The following is a 22,024-nucleotide window of genomic DNA, read 5'->3' on the forward strand; positions in this document are numbered from 1 at the left end:
AGAGAGAGAGAGAGAGAGAGAGAGATGAGTTAGGATTTTTGCTTTGGGAAGAAAGGGGAAGGAAAGGGATGATGAATGATGATCGGGAAGGGTTAAGATTTTGGAAAGAATGGGATGGGGGGTTGTTCGGGTAAGTTAGAATGATTGGATTTTTATTTTTATTTTGGCAACTATTTATAACATCGAATCGAGTTGAGGTCGAGCCGAGTCAAGTGACCCAGTACTTGACTTCGAGTCATTTTCTGACTCGAACTCCTAAATATGACTCGCCTTCCCTCGTACCACTTAGTTGAGGCAAGTGAAGTTGAACTATTTAGATATCCCTTAGGAACCCATGCACAAGGTGTGCATGCATTCTCAATGGATGCATATAATTTATGTCAATGTCTAAGCATTAATATATATAGTCAACTAGATACATATCTATTTAAGAGGAAACACATTTATAATATTAATGATTGACATATGTGCATGTTTAGCATTCATCAGAACTTTCTTCTATAATATATTATAAAGTAGGATCAAATCATCTATCTTAATCATGTAGATATGAGACACGTTGGGATTCAGTCGCATATTTGCCATAGGGTCGAATTTTTTAATTAATCAAACGCTTTGTAAAATTATACTTCAGATCTTTATTAAGATGATTTAGCATGTCCTAATTCAATAAAATTATTGCAACAAGTAGGGTCTACGCATCTTTCATTCTAGCAAGTTTAACCATCAAAATTTCTTAAATTTAAAATGTCTTGGAGCCGAGTTAAGCAAGTTTTTGGAGATGACTTAGCTCATGACCCGCTCTAATGTTTGTAACCATAGTTCATGAACCCAGTGTGAAAAGGAGAAATGATGATAATCAAATGCTAAGGTAGAAAGAAGGGAAAAAAAAAAGTGCATAGTACCCTTTCGCATGAAAAGTGGTATAAGAGCTTGACCCATTGATGGGCCTTGCTTGCTTGACCCGGTGAGGTAAGTAATTCTAAAGAGTGGAATTAATGGATTTTGCGTGGGGATGATTCTCAATCTTTCTTGTCCGTCCAGTAAATACAGCTACCACCAGTGTCCCGTCCATTAATTGATACAGGTACAACCAACCAATCTTTGCCATCAAAAGCCAACATATGAAAGGCTCGTAAATATTGCAAAAATATCTAAAATTTCTATTTCTTGAAAATAGTTTAATTCTAAGTATGATGGTGAAATTATTGTCCTTGAAATTTAGGGAGCTTTTGATAACTAAAGCCTATAGGACCTCCTATCTAGCCTCTGGGAGGCCGATTGCTTGCTGGCGCTGTCATTAGCTAATAGTTACCGGAGGGTACTGTGGGCCCTATCATGATGTATGTTTTATCTATGCCGTCTAACCATTTTTCCATCCAACCTGTTGTTTAGGTCAAACAGGACCTGGATGGAGGGAAACACAAATATCAGCTTCATCCAAAACTTGTGGCCCATTCGGAGGTTTTTAATGGTGGGTATTCAATTACCACCGTTTCTTCTGATGTGGTCCACTTCAGATTTAGATCTACTTTATTTTTTGGCTCATGCACTAAAATGATATGAAAAAAATAAAAGGGCAGTAACGATAAAACACATACATGGTGGTGGCACCCACATAGCACGGGCCTGTAGCCACCACGCTAGTGGCAGCAGCTGCCAGAGTCATGCGTATGAGCTGGGACGTATGTTTAACCGAACTTCCACGTTACATCATGGATAAATGGGAAGTTGGACCCTCCCTTTATATAAAAGGCCTTTACATAATCTGTTTCTCTGCATGCCTTCACATAATCGTACATGTGGGATCTACCGATGGCCCTGCTACATGCACAGGTCAGTCAATTTAGGAAATGGATTGGCTACTCCCCTGACACCGGCCGAAGGATGATGGTCGGTGCTCTATGGGCCGCATCATGATGTATGTGTTTCATCCATGCTGTCCATCTATTTTTCTAGATTATTTTATGGCATGAGACAAAAAACGAGGTATATGTCAATATCAAGTAGACGACATTACAGGAAACAGTGTTTAATGAATGTCTGACCGTTAAAAACTTTTTGGGGCCATAAAAGTTTTGGATCAAGCTGAACTTTGTTTTTTCCCCTCTTCTCGGTCTGTATGACCTAATCAAAAGATTGGTTGTCAAATAAACAGTACAATGGGCCTTAGGAAGATTTTAATGGTGGATATCCAATCACTATTATTTTCCCATGGTGGGGTCCACCTGAGATATATATCCCTCTTATTTATTGGATCAATCCCTAAAACGATATGTAAAAATGGATGAAACACATACATATCATGGTGGGGCCCACAGAGCACCGACTGGTGGAAGGAGTAGCCAATCCGTTTCCGTCAGTTTACCGGGAGGGTCACGGTGCACTAAAACCAACGTATGGTAAAAGACCATTGCTGTCCAAGTGCGTAATTTATGTTTTTTTTTGGCACTCAAGCCACACCCGAAAAATGTCACGCATGTGAGATCAGATCCACTCATCAAGCCATCCTCATTGTGAAGATGCTTTATCTCAAAAAAACTGGGCCACATATCCATACAGAATGGTGACCATAACTTGTATCAATCAATCACATTATAAGTATATGTCAGGCTCTTGTCTTTCTTAGTCTGATCAGAGCCGCTCATCAGACAATCATTATAGCAGAGATGTGTTCCTAAAAGAATCGAACCCCATCTAAATCCGATATACAGATGGGCATACATGCACATAGAATGTGGTGATCGTCCGTCAATTCTATCATCCATCCGAATTGTGAGACACGGCATCTACGAAGTGTTGACGGTCCCACTAGTGTAAGACTTGAATAGATGGGAATAGAGTGGAAAGCTCTTCCCTTGCGTGTATAAATACCCACAACGCTTTCTCTTTCTACGCATCCCAACTCCCGTTTACCAATGGCTTTCCTTTCTTACAAAAACAGATCATTTTTTATCCTCTTCCTTCTCCCATCTCGTCTTTCCAACGCAACAATGCATCCATCATCATTTCTCTGCCTTACTCCATATCAAGCATGCATTTCATTTCTCTCCTGACAGCCTCACTACCCTCTCCTCATGGAATTCAAGCAATACCGATTGCTGCTCTTGGGAGGGAATCACGTGCAATATAGTCACTGGTCACGTGATCAGCCTTGATCTCAGTAGCCGTCTAATCTCGGTCGGGTTCATTCTAAAAGCCTCTTTCGTCTTCAGAGCCTGCAGAGTCTGAACCTTGCTTACGATGAGTTTGATCCCTCTCCAATCCCTTCTGGGTTTGACAAGCTCACCAGTTTGACCCATCTCAACCTCTCTTCTTTGAGATTTTATGGACAAATCCCACTTGAAATCTCCCGCTTGACCAGTTTGGTTTCTCTAGATCTTTCTTTCAATGATCATTACAATGATACTAAACATCAATTCCTGAAACTCGAAAACTCAAGCATTGGAGCACTCTGTTAGACAGGCCACATGCCTTATATAGCTGATTCTATAGATAAACGATGTATAAGTAGAGGATTTTATATTTATCATTTTATCTTGTATAGTTGTTGTAAAGCTCCATATATTCAACTCTTTAGAGTTGTCTCAAATACACAGAAAACCAAAAGGAGAATCATTTTCCTAAAAGCTTTCATTATTTTCTCATTGTTTACATGGTATCAGAGCGATACCGATCTTAATCCGGCAACTCCTTCATCACCAGCCCTGCCCTGTCAAATCCAGTTCCTCCTCTGTCTGATCTAGCTCATCCTCTGTCAGATCTGACCCTGCCCTGTCTGATCCGGCCCTGCCCTGTCAGATCCGGCCCTCCCCTGATCCGACCCTCCCCTGTCAAATCCGACCCTCCCCCCTGTCAAATCCGACTCTTCCCCTGTCAAATCCGGCCCTACCCTGCTATCCTATATGTCAACAACCCTCGTCTGGCCATCCCTAGCCACATCCGATAGAAAGATAAGGAGAGGGAGACGGAGAGGGAGAGCAAAGAAGAGAGAGAGGAGGGAGAGAGATTGACAAGAAGAGAGTGAAAAGAGAGATCCGTAGGAAGGGAGAGAGAAAGAGGAGAGAGGAGAGCGTATGAGGGGTTAAAATAGGGACTGGTTAAGGTCGGCGCCCTAACCGATCCTCAAAACGCTTGAGAGAGGGACGTCATCAAGTTATGTGGGCCCCACTATGATATATGTTTTGTATCCACACCATCCATACATTTTGAGAGATCATTTTAGGGCATGATACAAAGAATGAGGCAGATCCAAGGCTGGAGTGGACCCCACCACAAAAAACAGTGGAGAGAGTGACGCCCACCGTTTAAACCTTCCGAAGGTTCACCATCATGTTTATTTGAGATCCAACTTGTTCATGTGTTAAAGAAGACATGAAAGAAGGGAAAACACAAATATCAGATTGATCAAAAACTTTTGTGGCCCTTAAAACTTTTTAATGGTAGGCATCACTCTCCCCACTTTTTTCTGTGGTGGGGTCCACTTGAGCTTTGGATCTCACTCATTCTTTGGATTATGCCCTAATATGATCTCTCCAAATGAATGGATGGTGTAGATACAAAACATACATCATGCTGGGGCCCACAGAAGTTGGTGACATCACTTCAGTGGTGAGTTTCGCTACTCAACCTGTCAGTATCTAATCCACGCCCTTGAGAGAGGGGGCTGGGTGATGTGATCAAGTTCTGTGGGTCATATCATGAGGTATGTGTTATATCCAAACCGTCCATCCATATGGCAAGCTCGTCGTAAGGCTTGAGACAAAAAATAAGACAAATCCAACTATCAATTGGACCACACGATCAAGAGCATGTAGGGGATTGAACGTCTACCATTGAAACCGTTTGGGGGTCACAGAAGTTTTGGATCAATATGAAATTTGTTTTTCCTCTTCATCCAGGTCTTTGTGACCTTATGAACTGATTGGATGGAAAATATACCTTATGGTGGGCCCTACGAATTTTTTAATGGTGAAAATCATCACCCATGCTGGTATTTGTGGTGTGGTCCATTTAATCTTTGGATATGATTCATTTTTTCGATAATTCTCTAAAATGATCTCGAAAAATGAATGAACGGTATAGGTTGATCCCAAAATTTCTCTAAATCCAAAGCTCAAGTGGACGATGCCACACGAAACAATGTGGAATAATGATTTCCACCATTGATACCTTCCTTGGGCCCACAGTAATGTTTATTTGCCATCCAACTTGTTCAAAATATTAAAAATCTATGGATGAAAATAAAACACGAACATCAGCTTGATCTAAAACTTCTGTGGCCTTTAAGAATTTTTCAATGATAGAGGTTCAATCACACTATTTCCTGTGGTGTGGTCCACTTCAGCTTTGGATATGCTTCCTTTTTGTTCTCTAGACCTAAAATTATCTGTTAACATGAATGAAATGAGTGGATAAATTAAATAAATAATGGTGGACCCCACATAGTTTACTCAGTTTGATAAGGGTACTGAGTAACTCAGCTAAATGTAGTGGAGATGGGTTTCCTTAAAATATTCATAATCACATATTGGGTTTGCCTAAATGTGATTCACATATCCAACCCACTCATTATGTGTCCCACTTAGATGAGGGGTTAGACCAAGTTTCAGCTGCATCCAAAACTAATGTGGGCCCCACCAAGTGCTTTTATATTTTTTAGGATGTCTTCACATGGTTTTAGATTGTATGGTCCACCTGAGTTTCGTATACGGATGATTTTTGAAATATCTCATAACTTAAAGGGGCCACATCAAATGCACGGTGTTGATGTTCGACACACATCATGATGGGCCCTACAAAACTTACTAACATCAATTCTTAGGTTCTTGTGAGGTTAATAAGTTGGGTCACAATTTTGACTAGAATATTTAGCCCATTTTATATGTCTGGTCCATTCACTCTATTTTACTGATCAATAATACCCTCAATTTGACTAGTTACTCACCCCGATCAAGCTACATATGAGAAAGATATTGGGCATACAAGATTGATCAACAATTTAAGTGAAATTTGATTTAAACATCTGAAGTTATTTACTCTTCAGTTTGAACTAATTAGATTGTTCGAAAACGGTTAAAGGTTCAATTAGTGGATGCGCCTAATAATTTATTAATAAATATTTATAATTTATTAAAAAGTATTTTTTTCACAGATAAATTTCAATTCCCATTTAAAAATAACATTTTTTTTTTCAAAATGTATATTTTTTTACTCTTAATTTTCCTTTGAAAACTTTTAACAAAATATCAATTTTATTATAAAATATTTCAAAAAAAATACAAATTATGAATTTTATTTTTAAAATCTTAAAAAATTTCTCAAAATTTAGTTATTTTTTTTCCCCAAAAATTACAAAATGCCGATTTTTTCTTCGAAAGCATCATTTTGTTTTCAACATATCAATGTTCTTTTTAAAAATGATATATATATTTTTTCAAAATCTCAGTGTTTTTATAAATAACTTTTTCTTTTAATTTCAAATTTTAAACATTTTCAATTATTTTTCAAAATCACAAATTTTTTTCAAGTTCTATATTTTTCATTTCAAAATGTTTGTTTTTTGTTGAAGTATCGATTTTTTAATATCATTTTATTTTAAAATTTTAAATTCTTTCTAACTTCTCCACTTTTTTTAAAAAAAAATTTAAAGAATTTTTTTCGAACTTGTCAATTTTTATTGAACTTGTCAATTTTATTTTATTTTTCAAAATACAAATTCTCGTTTTCTTTTTCAAAATATTTTCATTTTTCAACATTGTGAAAATTTTCACATTTTTAAAAATCTTTTTAATTTTTTTTTCAGGATATTATTTTTTTCTCAAAATCAATTTTTTTTTTTCAAAATTATCAACTTTTTTCAATATTCTTTTGTGTTCCCACAAAATAGATTTTTATTAAATCACGATTTTTATTTTTTCAAAATTTAATTTTTTTCTCAAACATTGTTAATTTTTTTTAACTTCTCAATATTCTTTTTCATGTGATATTACAAATCATTTGAATATTAGTTTTAAATTAAAAAATAAAAATAAAAATTCCACTCATTTGATATAAAAATAAAATAAATTTTCTTTTTGCATTTAATCAATTGTTAAAAAATAACCTTAGATACAAATATGTACAATTAAACCACTGAAATTCTATTAAAAAACAATTATTAGACTACAAAAAAACTTAATTTTCCACCATATTCTTAAAAAAATGAAAAAAAAATTTAATGTTTTTAGGCAAAAGTCCTTTTACGACGGACCATGTTCCGTCGCAAAAGCAACTGAAAAGCGTCGCCATTTGGTATTTTGGGCGGGAATTTGTAGCTGATTATATTCCGTCACAAAATCAAACTTTGTGACGGATTTAGTCCGTCACCAAGTTACGACGAACCAAAATCTGTCGTAAATACATCGTAAATCAGATTTTGGCGACGGATTTTGGTCCATCGCAAAATTCCGCGACGTTTGGATTACGGATTTTTGAGAAAGACGGGCTTAGCGATGGACTTTTTCCGTTAGCGATGGATTAAATCCGACGTTAAACTAAGAGATTTTCGTCCGTCGCAAATTCACGATTTTGATGTAGTGGGATAACACAAATTTCAGCTTGATCAAAAACTTGTGGCCCCAATTAGTTTCGAGGTTCACTTGAGCTTTGGATCTACCTCATTCTTTAGCTCATGCCCTAAAATGATCTCTCCAAATGGAATGGCATGATGATCTAGGGATATGTTTATCTAGGTTGATGCATCTGATAAATGGATTAGATGGCATATAAAAAGCTTCGATGTATTTCTATTATATCCATGCCGTCTAACTATTTTGTCATATCATTTTAGGGCGTATTACCAAAAATGATGCAGATCCAAAACTCAAGTGCACCATATCAAACCTAAACCTTTAACCTCTAACCTAAACCTAAACCTAAACCTAAACCTATAACCTTAACCTAAACCTATAACCTAAACCTATAACCTATAACATATAACCTAAACCTATAACCTATAACCTTAACCTAAACCTATAACCTAAACCTATAACCTATAACCTAAACCTAAACCTAAAACCTAAATGTATTCTCAAATCCCAAAACCTAAACCTACACCTAATCCTAATCTCAACTCCCTAACCTAAACCTAAACCTAAACCTATAACCCTAACCTAAACCCGAACCCGAACCTGAACCCAAATCTGAATCCCTAAACCCTAAGCCTAAATCTAAACCTATAACCTAAACCTAAACCTAAACCTATTACCTAAACTTAATTTAACTTAAACCTACACCTAAACCCAAACATATAACTCGAACCCGAACTCGAATCCGAACCCGAATTCCTAAACCTAAACCTAAACCTAAACCTATAACCTATAACCTAAACCTTAGCCTTAACCTAAACCTAAACTATAACCTATAACATTAACCTAAACCTAAACCTATAACTTTAACCTAAACCTAAACCTAAACCTATTCTCAAATCACTAAATCTATAACCTATAACCTAAACTTATAACCTAAACCTTAACCCAAACCTAAACCTTAACCTAAACCTATAACCTATAACCTAAACCTAAACCTAAACCTATAACCTATAACCTATGACCTAAACCTTAACCTAAACCTAAACCTATAACCTATAACCTTAACCTAAACCTATAACCTTAACCTAAACATAAACCTATAACCTATAGCATTAACCTAAATCTAAACCTATAATCTTAACCTAAACCTAAAACTATACCTATAACCTAAACCTATTCTCAAATTACTAAACCTATAACCTATAACCTAAATGTAAACCTAAACCTATAACCTTCACCTAAACCTATAACCTAAAACCTAAACCTAAACCTAAACCTATAACCTTAACCTAAACCTATAACCTATAACCTAACTTAAACCTAAACCTAAACTTATAACCTATAACTTATAACCTAAACCTATAACCTTAACCTAAACTTATAACCTAAACCAATAACCTATAACCTATAACCTAAACCTATAACCTATAACCTAACCTTAACCTAAACCTAAACCTATAACCTAAACCTATAACCTAAAACCTAAAACCTAAACCTAAACCTAAAACCGAAATGTATTCTTAAATCCCTAAACCTAAACCTACACCTAATCCTAAACTTATAACCCTAGCCTAATCTTAAACCTATTTCCATAAACTGACTATAGTCTTTTCATTGTAGAGATGGATAAAAGTTGGATGCGAGCTAAGAATAGGTTTGACCCAAAGTATAAACAAGGGGTTCAAGAGTTCATGGAATTTGTGTGAAATCGGGCAGATTCAGGCAATAGGGTTAGGTGTCCATGTTGAAAATGTAAGAACATGGTTTATAAGACTTTAGACAAAGTAGAAGAAGATTTGTTCATAGTTGAGATTGACCAGATTTACACTTGGTGGATCCATCATGGTGAAGATATCCACCAAAGAGTTGAGGCCACTGAAGTCCTCGCTGACCCAATTGTGCCAGATGACGAGGATGAAGACGTTGACGAAATGCAAGATATCATAGGGGATGTGTTCAGGGGAACAATTGCGGATACTGATTTTGCAGCGACAAGTAGTAACCAAGATATTCCTCCTATGGGTGATGTCGAATTAGAAAAGTTTAGTAGGTTGTTGAGGGATTCACAACATCCACTTTATCTAGGGTGTGAGAACTTCTCCAAGTTGAATTTTCTTTCAAGGTTACTTCATTTGAAGATAATAAATCGTTGGAGTAACAAATCGTTCGACATGTTACTTGACTCGTTGAAAGAAGTATTACCGGACGGTGAGACATTGCCTAAATCTCATTACGAGGTAAAATCATTGATGCGAGACTTGGGCCTTGGTTACATCCCCATACATGCATGTATAAATGATTATGTATTGTATTGGAAAGAGCATGAAAATGTTGAAGAGTGTTCAAAATGTAGAGTCTCGGTGGAAGTATGATGACGCCAAGCATAAGAAAATTCTTCAAAATGTGTTGATGTACTTTCCATTGAAACCCAAATTGCAAAGATTGTTTGTCTCGTAAGACGGCTGAAGATATGAGGTGGGAAAGGAGAAACACATTCATGATCATAGTACATTGAGGCACCCTGCAGACTCTGAAGCCTGACAAAATTTTGATAAGCAATATGATTGGTTTGCAGAGGATTCTCGCAATGTTCGACTAGGTCTTGCAAGTGATGGTTTTAATCCATTTGGTAAAATGAGTAGCTCATACAGTATGTGGCTAGGGGTACTTATGCCCTACAATTTACCTCCTTGGTTGTATATGAATGAGTCATTTTCATGATGTCTTTGCTTATTCCTGGACCCAGGTCACCTGAAAATGACATTGATGGGTATTTGCGACCGTTAGTGGATGAGTTAAACGAGTTGTGGAGTCGAGGTGTACAGATATATGATACATTTGTAGGATAAACATTTCGATTGCATGTAGCGGTCATTTGGACAATAAATGACTTCCCCGCGTATGGAAATTTATCTGGGTGGAGCATAAAGGGAAAGTTGGCTTGTCCTACATGTAGTATTGAGACTTATTCATTGTCATTGAAGCATGGTAAAAAAATGTGTTATATGGGCCATCGTCGCGTCCTTCCGAGCGATCATAATTAGTGCAGAAAGATGATGATATTTGATGGTAAACAAGATCATGGGCCACCCCTGAAAGAGCTATCCGGAGAAGATGTGATACAACAACTGAGTAACATTGGAGAAGTTAGATTTGGTAAGGCATCGCACTTGAAGAAGAAAAAACGTACAGTATTGGACAATAAGTTGTAATGTCTCGAAAAAAATCCATACAATGACTCGAGTACCACCTTAGGCAGAAATTGCTAAGGACCGAATCCTTTAGAAATAAGATAAAAATTAATCAAGTACTAAACTGAATTATTCATCGAGTTAGTTCGAATCACTTTCTATATGAACTACAAGGCCCAAAACCAGTAGAACTGCTAGCTCTAGTTACTTAAAAACCTAGGATCAATCTCAAAACCCAGTTGCTCTCGGGAGCATCTTAAAACTCCGTATCGGACCTGGACTGCGCGTTGAATATTGTGAAACTATATGATTATGACTACCTTACTGGGCTTGACAACCATCTTGGGAATCAAGTCCAAATAGTATCCAGAAATGCACAACTTGAGCTTGGAGCGAAGTGTGTGAGAAACACGAATATCCTTAGAAAATAGACTCAAACTTAAGTGAATTGCGTCGTTCACTTGCAAGCTAATTTTAAGGTTTCAGACCATCAGATTCTGACCCAACTACACCCTTGGATCAGAGAAATTTTCCTACACATGTCAGTGCACTTGTGGCCCTGATCGAGTGACGATGACCGTTGAACTAAAATTGGTCCTCCACGGTCGATCCGTAAATCCGATCAGACCAAAAATTTAACCTGACATGGATCTATTATTAGGAAACTTTCTCTAAACCGTATACAGAAAACGGTCCTCCAGATGATCTCTGTTGGCCTGAAACAGAAAACTTTTGGCTATAACTTAAGTATACCATGGCCCTAGGACCATTGTCATCAGTTATGGGCCTATACACTACAAGAAAGAGGGTTTTTAACGGCGAAACTTTTAGCGACAAATTTTTTTTTCGTCGCTAAAAGTGACTTTCAGCAACGAAATAAATTTTCGTCGCTAAAAGAGTACCTTTAGAGACGAGACTTTTAGCGACGAAAGTTTTCGTAGCTAAAAATCGTGGACGAGACTTTTAGCGGCGAAAATATTCGTCGTTATAGGCTCAAAACATTTTTTGGACGATTACTTTTAGCTACGAAACTTTTCGTAGCTAAAAATCATGTATGGGACTTTTAGCGACGAAACAGTTCGTCGCTAAAAGTAATTTCCCGCTTTTTAAAAAAAATTTCAGCTAAGAGTTTTAGCGACGAATATTTTCGTCGCTAAAAATCAGAAATTTGCTTTTGGCAACGAAAACTTTCGTTGCTAAAAGTATTCTGTATTCCACTTTATGAATTCTAGATTAGAAGAGTTTTAGCGACGAATATTTTCGTCGCTAAAAATGAAGAGTCTGCTTTTAGCAACGAAAACTTTCGTCGTTAAAAGTGTCCAGTTTGAAAATTTTGGCCCTGACTTTTAGCAACGAACCAAGATCGTCGCTAATAATTTCCCCCCTTTATTAAAAATTTTCCCACTAAAAGTTTTAGCAACGAATATTTTCATCGCTAAAAGAGTTGTGTATTTCGGTTTGAAAATGTAGGCCCTGACTTTTAGCGACGAAAAGTTGCGTCGCTAAAAGTAATTTCCCGCTTTTTAAAAAATTTTCCCTCTTAAGAGTTTTAGCAACGAATATTTTCGTCGCAAAAAAAAAAAATTTACTTTTAGTGACGAAAATTTTCGTCGCTAAAAGTGTTATGTATCTCGGTTAGTTTACTTTTGGCCCTGACTTTTAACGACAAACCAAAATCATCGCTAATAATATTTTTAGCGATAAAAATGTTCATCGCTAAAAGTAATGTTGCTTTTGAATAAAAAATAGGAAATTTGAAATTTTTGAGAAAAAAATTATAATATGAGAAAATTTTTGAGATTTTTAAAATAAAAATTCTTAATTTGTATTTTAATTTTTTTTGAAATATTTTATAATAAAAATGATATTTTATTAAAAGAGTAAAAAAATATACATTTTGGAAAAAATGTTATTTTTAAATGCAAATTGAAATTTATCTGTGAAAAATAAAATTACTAAATTATTAGGGAGATCCACTAATTGAACCTTTAATCAACTCTTTTTGGACAATTTAATCAGTTCAGATTGTACAGTAAAGAACTTCAGATGTTTAAATCAAATTCACCAATTTCTCCCAAATTGGATCACTTGCCCTCAAATTTTGAAATCGAACGTTCAAATCCTTGATTTTGTTGGAAAAACATGAAGAATCAAGCATTTCTCACCTATTGGCACTAATTTGGTACGATTTGAACAAAAAAAATGGAGCAAAATGCAAAAATATAACAATGTTTGAGAAAAACTTTAAAAACAAAATGATGCTTTTGGAAAAAAAAAAAATTAACATTTTGAAATTTTTGAGGAAAAAATTATAATATGAGAAATTTTTTGAGATTTTTAAAATAAAAATTCTAAATTTGTATTTTAATTTTTTTTGAAATATTTTATAATAAAAATGATATTTTATTAAAAGAGTAAAAAAATATACATTTTGGAAAAAATGTTATTTTTAAATGCAAATTGAAATTTATCTGTGAAAAATAAAATTACTATATTTATCTGTGAAAAATAAAATTACTATATTATTAGGGAGATCCACTAATTGAACCTTTAATCAACTCTTTTTGGACAATTTAATCAGTTCAGATTGAACAGTAAATAACTTCAGATGTTTAAATCAAATTCACCAATTTCTCCCAAATTGGATCACTTGCCCTCAAATTTTGAAATCGAACGTTCAAATCCTTGATTTTGTTGGAAAAACATGAAGAATCAAGCATTTCTCACCTATTGGCACTAATTTGGTACGATTTGAACAAAAAAAAATGGAGCAAAATGCAAAAATATCACAATGTTTGAGAAAAACTTTAAAAACAAAATGATGCTTTTGGAAAAAAAAAATCAACATTTTGAAATTTTTGAGGAAAAAAAAATAAAATATGAGAAAATTTTTTAGATTTTGAAAAAAAAAATTCAGAATTTGTATTTTTAATTTTTTTTTTTTTTGAAATATATTATAATAAAACATCATGGTGATCCATGGGTTTGCCATATCCCGGGACAAATTCATCGGGTTTGTTTGGCTCGTTTGGCATATCATGGGATTTTACCATCCCATCCCTCCTAATCCCTCTTAATCTGCTTGGCCAAACAGGCCCTGAATGTATTTGGTCTATCTATGTCATCCATCCGTTTTTCTGTCTAATTTAAGGAGTTGAGCTCAAAAGATCAAGTGGATCATATCACTGGAAACAATGAGGATAATAATTTCCACCGTAAAAACCTTTCTAGGCCCCACAGTGATGTTTATTTGTCATCCAACCTAGTTCATAAGATCATACAGACATAGATGAAGTTAAAACACAAATATAAGCTTGATCCAAAACTTCTAGGGTTCCCAAGAATTTTTCAAATGTAGATGTTCAATTCAATTGTATCCTGTTGTGTGGTCCTTATGAACATTGGATATGCCTCATTTTTAGTCTCAATCTGAAAATTTATCCGTTAAAATTAACGGATGGAGAGGATAAAATACATAAATTATGGTGGACCTCACAGAGTTTACTCGTAGTGAGTTACTCACTATGCAATCCACTTCAATGGTAATAAGCTATATGGGCCCATAGAAGAGTTAAAAAATCAGGCAGATCTAAAATTCAAGTGGGCCACACATCAGACAAAACAGCCGGGATGGAACATCCACCATTGGAAACTTGGTAGGACATCGGGATGATATTTGTGGCCATGGTTTTATTCGTGTGGTGAAAACCTTATTAACGGTTGAGATGGTGTATAAATATCATAATGGGTTCTAGGAAGTCTCAATGGTGGACGTTTCCATTCTCAGTATTTCACTCGGAGTGGCCTAGCTTAGTTTTGAATCTGCCTGATTTTTAAACCCTGTCCCATTACGAGCTTGAGAAAATCATGAACAAAGTGGTTTTGTTACTGCATTTCTGTGGGCCCACATAGCTTCTGGTCACAAGAACTTCCCATGATGCATTTCGTCATCCATCCCTTGGCATGCATTTTGCAGTGAGGATTTTGACAACTCACGGTGCCCCTTATCAGCATACATTGTTGGGGTGGATTTTCAATCCGTTTTGCTTCCTAAACTATGATCTCCCCTGTTTTTGTTATAATCATGCCATAGATGCTATGGTAACAATGCTTCATTGTTGATCCTAACCTATCATGCTTGGATTCGAATATGAGCCATTTGATCTTTAGTTCTCAATGTTCTAAATTTTCTATCCTAGACAATCATTAGTTCAGTGAATGCTTCTTAGTATAGACTAGAATATGAATAGTTTATTTCATCATCTAAAATGTATTTCGAGTTCTAAACCCATCCTCGATGGCTATGGTATGGTGGGCACCATTCTCTATCAAAACCTTTATAGCGACTGACGTAGGTATGGACGTGATGAGGTCGATCACTATCTTCCTCAAAGTGGATAATTATTCCAATTCCACGGAGCTTTTTTATATTCTTCATAAAGATTCCTCGAATCCACGAGAAAAAATAGAAATAAATTCTAGTAAATTCAAAAATAGCTTAATTGATGATTAAAAAAAATGGAATTACATGCGTTTTTAATTGTCACTTGCACAAATCTGATTCTTTACAATTATAAGCAAACCATGATAATCCTAACAAATGGATGAATCGAAATGTCGATTGGACCTATTTTTGCGTAAATGATCTTGACCGTCCATTTTTAATTCCATTTACCGAATGGTCAAATTTACTAAATCAGTGTGATATTTTCATGGTAGTTCTTGAAATATGGATTAGACCTGATGAACCGTATTGATCAATGGTTTGGACCGTCTAGGTTCTGTATAAAAATGGGAGCACTATAACTAATTGTGTTCGTAGGCACCAGAGCATTTCTAAATAAATAAATAAAAGAGTCCTTGTAGAGCACCAACATTCATGGGAGATGTGTTGGTGTTCCCTCACATAGAATTTTTAAAATAAAAAAAATTAAAAAAATTAGGTGTTGATACCAAAAATGAGAGGGATATAAATCTCAAGTGGACCACACCACATGATAACAATAGTGATTGGATATCCACCATTAAAACCCTCCTAAGGTCCATTGTACTTTTTATTTGACATTAAATCTATTGATTAGGTCATACATGCCCAGATGAAGGGAAAAAAAATATCAGATTGATCCAAAACTGTATATGGCCCCCAAAAGTAACTTAATGGTCCACGCTCATTCAACACTGTTTCCTATAATGTGGTCCAGTTGAGATTGGGATATACCTCGTTTTTTGTCTCATCCATAAAATGATATGGAAAAAAAGATGGACGGCAGGGATGAAACACATAAAACATCGTGGGGCCCACACAACACCGACCACCAGCCAAGAGCGTTGGTGTCAGCGCGAGTAGAGAGAGGGAGATATACTCTCCTCTCTCGGTCTCTCACTCTCTGTCTCCTGTCTGCAGCGCCCTCTCTTGGTCTCTCACTCTCTCTGTCTCCTGTCTCGCGCGCCCTCTCTCTCTCTCTCTCTCTCTCTCTCTCGGTCCCTCTCTCAACCGCGCCCTCTCTCTCTCTCTGTCTCTCTCGGTACTCTCTCTCTCTTGCGCATCCTCTCTCTCTCTCTCTGTCTCTCTCGGTGGATCGGTGGACCGTGATCAGGTATCTCTCTCTCTCTCTCTCTCTCTCTCTCTCTCTCTCTCTCTCTGACCGTTCTCACGGTTGACGGAAATCCCTAATTCTAGATTCGGGATTCGAAATCCCTAATTTCTGGATTTGGGATTCGGAATCCCTAATTTGCCTGTATGGGATTCAGATTTGAGGATTCAAAATTGAAAATCCCTGATTTTTTGATTTTTTGGGGATTCATATCTGAAAATCCCTAATTAACAGATTTGGGGAGTTTTTGGGGATTCATATCTGATTTTTTGTTAAATGCAATGGGGGATGTTCTGTTATAACTCAGAGTACAAGTAATGTTGTTGTTTTATTTTGATTTAAAATCTGGTTTCAATTTTAGATTTATATGTAATAGTGTATTACATTGTGTTTTTGGATTTTCGGTAATTGGCATTTTTTTTTATACGAGGTTTGCCATCTCGTGCATAATATGAAAGGCGGATGTTGATGCAGCAGCAGTTAAAATAGCCATGGCTGGAGCTGGGTGTGAAAATGGTAGTAAAGTGGAACAATAAGAAATGGCCTTCATATTGATATATTTAACATTGTTGCTTTGTGGAATAAAACTGCAAATCCTATATAAAAGAGAGGATATGTGGCTATTAGAGTCTTTTTTCTTCACTTTGAAACTGGACTTTATGGAGGATGCATTTTTTAAGGTTTCATTAGATTGGTCTTGGTCTAATCTTTCAATCATTCTCTAACTGTTAAAAGAAAATAAATTTCCATCTAGAGTTGGTTACGAGTGTAGTTTTCTATGTAACTGTTAAAAGGAAATCAATTTCCCCCTCTCTTTTGGTGACTCAAACAGAAGAAGCCATCTCATAATTGAGGTTTTGTTATAACCTGTGTTGTTTTCTAAGTGCACATATTTTCATTAGTATATTTATATTTTTACCAATCTGTATTTTCTTTTAGGCTTTAATTTCTCGGTATCTTATGCAGGTTGCTTCAGATCATTATGGTTATTCTGTTATTGTATTTGGTGAACTCATGGAATTCCATGAAACTGATTGAATGGAAGGAGCTTCTGTTGTTCATACAAGTCATGTTTCTGATTTTTTGGATGAATTGGGTGTGTGAAATTGCATGGAACTGATCAAATGAACATGGAACAATGAATGGCCTAGATGTTTAAACCACATCTCGTTGGGTCCACTGTACAAAAAAGAAAGAAAGAAAAAAAGGTTTCAATGGATGTGCATCCACTCTTAACCATTGTTTATGTTGTTGCTCACCTAAGTTGTGGATTGGCCTCATTTTCAAGCCCATGGCTCACCATGAAAGGGTATATCTAATTCATGGGATAGGTGTCTTCAAATTTTGAGGATGTGTTGCAAGAAGAAAACCTTTACTTGATTACTGAGGTAAGTTGCTGATTTTTTATTTTTATTTTTCTGTTGATGAAGTATATTAAACAGCATGATTTAGGTCTTCATCAAGTTGCTGATACAGTTACATTTATTTCCAGGCTATTATCATTTTGCAGAAATATTTTAGACCAATGAAATTTTAATATGACTGAAATGGACGGACAGCTGAAGGAAGCTGGTTGTCTTCATTTTCATTTTCTAAAATTTTGTTTGTCTTTTGCTTTTTGAACATGCATAGAATCCTATAAGGAATTGGGAAAATACAGACCAATCTTAGACTTCTTAGTGACATTCTATTTGGTTGTAAACAGGGGCACCTTCTGTGATTTGAAGCTTCATCTCATCATCAATAATGCCAGGTTTTCTCTTTTAAGTCACTAGATAAAACCCAAGATTTCTGCACCCATATTCACTCTACAACCGTCATTACTGTCTGACTGTTGCACCCTTAGTGTATTCCAGATCATATAAATGATGGGCCACATTCAAATATTGCATCAATATAGCCTATCTAATGAGTATATTGTTGTAATTTTCTCCCCAAGTGATCTTTGAAATATGAATCACGTTTTTCGCAACTCATATGTTTAGACTGAGATGATAAATTGTAGGAAAATAAAGATGGTGTATGAAAACATTTCTTGTATATCAGTCCCTCGGGAGGACATGTTGCGAGGGAAGGTGGATTGTCTGTTGACACCCTTGTGAGCTGACTTGGCATGATTTGATTGAGTCGCGCGTTGATGATAGAAATGGAAGAGTGGATTAGATGTGCCTTGGCCTCATCTAAGATGGTGCAACCCTTACCTTGAGGCCCACTTTGATGAATGTATTCATGATGCCCATCTATTTTGCTAGGTCATTTTAGCTCATGAGCTCATAAATGAAGTAGATTAAAATCTAAGGTGGACCACACTATAAGAAATAGTGCCCATATCTGATGATCAGGATTCCTCTGTTGTGAAAAATGAGATAGTGCCCATATCCGTGAAATGTTCTATTGAGGGTAGGCTGAACAGTAGGACAATTTTTTGCGTTTACCAATGATTGCTAGGTTGAACAAATTCTTGTTCAATGACCTTTATGGATATTGATCCCAAAAACATTTTAGTGCACTGTTTCTAGTCTATATCCATTATATTATGAACTTACGTTTTTTGTTTGCTCTAATATAATAAGATGTCAATTTTAGATTTCTTCTCTCCCTCTCTATGCTTGAAAGAATGGGATTTTGGTTCAAATGCATAAGATGGACATTGAAATCATTGGTCTTCTTTGATTTTTTTTCTTTACCATTTCTTCTGTAAAGTGCTTCTAAGTTGTTTGAACTGATGCAGGTAAGAAGTTCTGGAATGTGTTTCATCTGCAGCCTATGCGTGATCAGAAGGTAGAATTCCAAAAAAAATATCATCTAATTTCACATTATTTCCATTGCTTTATGATTATACAATTCCAAAAAAATGAGAACCAGAGGTTAACAGTACACAGACTGCTGAAATTGATGTTTTACCAATAGATCACTACTATGATGCCTTAGGAGGGCCTGAATTAGATACTCTCAGGGTACATGGACTTTTGTTTTTTGTTTTTTTTTTTTTTGCTGCTACTGTTGTTGTGCTCCATTTGCTTCGTTCAGCTGACAGGATATCATCTCTATAATTATAAATGCTGTTTCAAAGCAAGTGTGGAGTGCTACTAATTTGGAGAGATCTGACATAAATAAAGTCTTCTATTGGTACGAGAGCATAATCAAGTTCTCAAATCTGCACTTGACTGAAAAAGATCTTAATGGCATTAGTGCTAACATGGAATGCATATGCAAAGTTAGTTATTTATGTGCAAAAAAAGAAAAAAAAAAGAAAAAAAAAAAAGGAGAATGTGGTCCCGACCCAATTGAGGAAGTTATGCCCAAAGTGTAGTCAACATAGTGTCCCAGTGGGAATCAGAAGTTTAACTGGTAATGGTATCATCTCTCCTTGATAGGGGCAATAGTAATGGACTGAAGACAACTGAATCTGCTAAGGCATCTAGAAGATAGTCCATTAATTTATTATTATTATTATTTTTTCATTTTCTTCAGATACTGAATCTACTAAGGCATCTAGAAGACAACTGAAAGAGACAATCTACTCAGTGCTGTTTGATATGAATGTTCCTGCTGTTTGTAGAAGAACTGCAGGCATGGCAGCTGAGACCACTTCTCATCACATTATTGCTGAAGTGTGCAACATTCGCAGGAAGACAAATAAATCTTCTTAAAAAAAGGTGAAAGAGCGTGCTTCTTTCTCCCAAAGCAATTTATAACCTCTTGACAAGAGTGCAGGATCTCATCCATGCTCCGCTCGAGTACTTTCAAGCGCATCTTATCAAGGTGAATGTGGCCAATAAGGCCTGTATCCGCTTCTGAACTTTCAGGTATTTGTCGATGCCTTTAAAGCGACTTTTTTCAAACGATTCTGAACTAAATATGCTGCATTCTCCTTGCAATGCATTTTCCCATAGAAGCACTCATTCAAATATAGAATAACTCTCCGATCTATAATATCATTCTTGAAGTTAACTTTGCACAAAAGTATTTCCTTCATCGATTCCCATGAAGAGTTGTTGCTCTGAGAAGAATCAAGAACTGCTTTATATGCAGGATTTGATACTGCAGTAGCAGCTAATACACCAACTGGTTCACCAGCAAGAGACCTGCTAGGACTATTTTTGTCCACCTGTCCATACTCAAATTGAATTATAGAATTGTTGCAGAGGTTTCTCACTGTCCCATCATAACAGATAACGACATCTCTAAGTGTGGCCATTAGATTTTTAAACAAAGTTCCTGGTTCAGCTAGTCCTCTAGAAGAACGGATCAACACTTCCCTGGATGATATGGAATGGACCAACTCTTCATAGGGGGTCAGACCTTGAAAAAAGGAGCTCTTAACTAACCCAAATGCCTTAGAAGGATAGTCAACACCATTAATAGAATACTTATTTTGGAAGTGGAAACTCATATCACCATTAACAGAATACTTATTTTGGAAGTGGAAACTCATATCACCATTAACAGAATACTTATTTTGGAAGTGGAAACTCATATCCTCAACCAAACGCCTTGAATAAAACTTCCCTCGGTCATGAAGTTGAAGCCCCAAAAAGCCAAGTTGTTGAACAACCTTACTGATAGCTGAATCATTTTTAGAATCTATCAAATTACCCAAAGCAAATAACTTTAGAATACGAGTCACGATTGGCAGTTTTATAGTTTTCAGGTAGCTTTCCACTAACAACTCTACAAGTTCATTGTAATTTGATCTCAAGTGAAGCAGCAAAGGTGATATGTCCTGAATCTTCTTCTTTATATCTTCAGTAACAACCTTGGGAATGTCAAAATCATTCAGGCCAACACTATATCCTTCTAAAAAGAGAATGTCCTTCAGCAATGGCTGCAACATATTAAAGAACTTAATAGCCTCTTCTGTTCCCTTCTTGTCAAGAACAAAAGTAACAATCTCTGTGAATGATGACTGCAGTAAATCTCTATTGAAATCAATCCTCACCATTTCACTTTTACTGATCAAATGCCTCTCCCCAAAGCAGTCAAAAAACGCAGGTAAAGCACTCTGTACCATTTGCAAAACAGTCCACAGAGGACCTGTATGGTGAGCCTTAAGCAAAGCAGGTTCTAGTAAACTGGTGAAACACACATAGCTAACTGTTGCGTAGTCTCTTTGTTCAAGAAAGAAGTCCTAAACATGAGTTTAAGTGACAATAAAGAATCATGCACCAGTTGTAAATTCAGACTACTACTATGAGAACTACGCATTTGCTTTTCAACACTAAACAGCTCCAAAACTTCTGCCTTTGCTGCTAGAGACTGGATAAAATATATGAACACAATCCCCATCAAAATCTGCACCTAGGGGAGCACAAATAAGGGGATTGATCTTAACAGTCTGGTCGTCATGCACATAGACAGAAAATGCTTGTAATGAATGTTTATGAGTACTAGGTGGCCTATTAATGAAAACAATGTCTCCGTCCATAATCCGCCTATTTATGATTTGACCAACTTTCAAATCTGATTTAGTTTACTTTGATTCTCTTTTTTCCAATTCAGTTTTGAAAATTTTGAATGTTAGAGAAGTGCTACTGTGATTTGTCTGGATGTATTTAAGTGACTATTTTGTGTGTTCTCTACACCATAATGAAGGACCACAGCTGGTTACAGAAAGTTGTGAGGTGCATTGGACACAGAAGGCTGAAGGAGATCTAATAGTCCAATG

At 36.0% G+C, this 22,024-nt stretch overlaps 1 pseudogene; it reads right to left on the minus strand.

The window, feature by feature from the left end:
- Positions 1-19,838: 19,838 nt before the first annotated feature.
- Positions 19,839-21,817, minus strand: LOC131256381 (DNA-directed RNA polymerase V subunit 1-like; annotated as a pseudogene).
- Between the last annotated feature and the right edge of the window lie 207 nt (positions 21,818-22,024).

The sequence above is a fragment of the Magnolia sinica genome, chromosome 9, assembly GCF_029962835.1.
Source record: "Magnolia sinica isolate HGM2019 chromosome 9, MsV1, whole genome shotgun sequence".
Classification (NCBI taxonomy): Eukaryota; Viridiplantae; Streptophyta; class Magnoliopsida; order Magnoliales; family Magnoliaceae; genus Magnolia; species Magnolia sinica.